Consider the following 3,055-nt stretch of genomic DNA (forward strand, 5'->3'; position numbering starts at 1 on the left):
TTGAAGATCATTCTTTGCTACGTAGGGAGTTCAAGACCAGTCTGTGTAACGAGAACTCTTTCCCGCCAGCCTGGTACCACAGCTGTGTCAGCAACCACATGGTGGTTCACAGCCATCTATAATAAGATCTGGTACCCTCTTCTGACCTGCAGGTAAAACACCATATACATAATAAATAAATAAATAAATAAATAAATAAATAAATAAATAAACAAATAAATCTTAAAAAGAAAAAAGAAAAAAAAAGTTCCAAGATGATGGCAAAATATTTTCTCAGTACTGTAGTAAATGTGGTAGACAACCACTTCAGACATAACTGCCAAGATTCTCTAAGAAATTTATTCAAGATTGATGGGAGATGTCATTCTGTAAATATGTTTCTCATACTGGTTAATGGATAAAGCACTGTTGGCCAATAGCAAAGTAAGATAGGCGGGACTAAGAGAGATGGAGGATTCTGGGAAACGTAGTAGGGTCGAGATGTGATCTCAGGAGGAGAGGACGTGAGTCTGGCGTTCTCGGTAAGATAAGACCATGTAGAAATACGTACATTAGTAATTTTGGGTTAATAATTTATACAGAGCTAGTCTATAAGAATCTCTAGCCATTGGTGAACAGTATTATATTTATATAGCATCTCTGTGTTATTTGGGACCAGGCTGGTGGGAAAGTGCTTGTAACACAAGACATTATTTAAAGGTTAGTATGTCCTAGTATATAGGGAGGGGATTAACTCAACCTGAAAGAATCTGTAAGCATATTAAAAGTAGTTACATAGGAAATATTATATGATGAAATTCTTTTTAAAAAAAAATGGACTCCAGCTGGGCAGTGGTGGTGCACACCTTTGATCCCAGCACTCGGGAGGCAGAGGCAGGTAGATCTTTGTGAGTTCAAGACCAGCCTGGGCTATAGAGTGAGTGCCAAGATAGGCTTCAAAGCTACACAGGGAAACCCTGTCTTGAAAAACAAAAACAAAATGAAAAAAAAAAAAGGATTCCAGACTGGCATAATGCCATACACCATTTATTTCAGCAGAGGCAGGCAGGTCTGTCTGAGTTTGAAGCCAGTTTGGTCTTCATAGTGAGTTCCAGGACAGCCAGTGCTGTATAGAGACACCCTGTCTCAAAAACAAAAACAAACAAACAAACAAACAAAACCCACAAAAAAAAAAAAAAAACAAAAAACCAAAACCAAAAATAACCCCCCAAACAACAACCCCCTAAACAAAATGGACTCCAGCACAAATAAAATGGACTCCTAGGAACACAAAATATTAAACAAGGAAGGAAACATGTCTCCTGCTTATCTCTGCCCCAAGCCGTGCATGAAAATGCTTCAAGGAGTATTGCTATAGCTAATGTTACTGCTCAATAAAAAAAAAAAAAAAAAAAAAAAAAAAAAAAATGAATTTCAAACAACATTTGGGGCCTGAGGTAGGAGGAAAAGGTAGTTTGGAAGGAAGCATATAATTTAAGACAGAGCTACCCTAAGGACTTGAGAACAGGGGGCAGCCGCAAGGCAGAAAGCCAAAATTCAATAAGCTATAGTCCCATGGTGAGAGACAGCCCTGGAAAGAAAACAGTTATGCAGAGTGGAAGGGCTGGATACTGACAAGCCAAAAATGGCAGCCAGTGAAAAGTACAGGCTCAGTTAGGCCCATCCTCAACGCCTTTGGGAAGACTCCAGCCTCAGAGTAACTCTGGAGGGTCAGCTCTTAACCTGAGGTCAGTGGGAAGACCAACCCACCTCTGCTGTAAGGGTATTAATTAATACCCACATCCTTCCAGCAGGGTGGCTGATGTCTAGTGGGCTGTGAAGGGGTGAAAACCGTCCACCTCTTCAGGGTTGATTCTTCCAGGCCCAGCGCACTTGTGGGACACCTCACCTAGAGCATCAGGCATCCCAAGGCACACTGGGAAGTCTCAGGAGGGCAGGAAATCTTGCCCAGCTCACAGACCACAAAGGTAAGTGCACCTGCTAAGCAAAGAAGGGAAGCTACTAACAAGACAGATACTGGGATCTTTCTCCAGTACCAGCTCAAGGGCAATATGAACTACAGGAAAGAGACGTGTCCAAGAGGCAAACTGACCTTCTGTCTCTGTGTGTACCAGACAGACAGGTTCCAATCTGCAATGATCACAAAAGTAGCTGCCGCAACACTACGTCTTCTTTCCTTTTTAGTACACATACACACACACACACACACACACACAAAACAATATATAGTTATTTATAAACAATATATAGCTATATATTATCCCTCGCACACACACATATATATGTATATCATTTAATATTTTGTTTTGTTTTTGAGACAGACTTTCTCTGTGTATTGCACTACCCTGGAACTCACTCTGTAGGTCACACTGGCCCCAAACTTAAAGACCCACCTACCTCTGCCTCCCAAGTGCTGGGATTAAAGGCAAGTACCACCACCCCCGGCTTTCAGACAGATACATATTTTAAAATCTTTCATGCTGTTACCATTTTTTATTCATTGTTTATCTAATTTTATTTATAATCTTTTTTCCTCATTGAGCAATTTTTTTCTTTTTTTTTTTAAACCTTTTTGCTTGTCCGTTTTGATTTCTTGTGCTTATCCTTTCTTATTTTTACTATATTTTTAGTAATACTCTGATTTCACCTTCCTGGTTTTTAAAAATAAGGCTTGTGTATTGTTATTTCTGTATTCTCTTTCAGACATTTATGGAATATTGGTTACCACTTTCTCAAGTTGTTGGGAAACTTTTTATTTTTATTTCCTTTTCTTTGTCCTAACCCTTTGCCCTTTTCTTGTTTGTAGAATTCTCCTCTACCCTTCTCCTCTCCTTTTTATTTATTCTTACCGTCTCCTATTTTCCTCGCTCATTTTCCCCTCCTTTCATCTCATTCACTCGTTATTTCTACATTTATCCTAAATGATTTTTAACTTCTTGACATGCTCTAGTGATTTTGACATTTTTGTTTTATCATTGGTAATATATTGGTAGGCTTTAATAAACTAAGCATTGCTTTGCTGATACAAGGTGTTAATGTCCCACAGTCCCCTTCC

Source organism: Phodopus roborovskii, unplaced genomic scaffold, assembly GCF_943737965.1.
Source record: "Phodopus roborovskii unplaced genomic scaffold, PHOROB, whole genome shotgun sequence".
NCBI classification, from domain to species: Eukaryota; Metazoa; Chordata; class Mammalia; order Rodentia; family Cricetidae; genus Phodopus; species Phodopus roborovskii.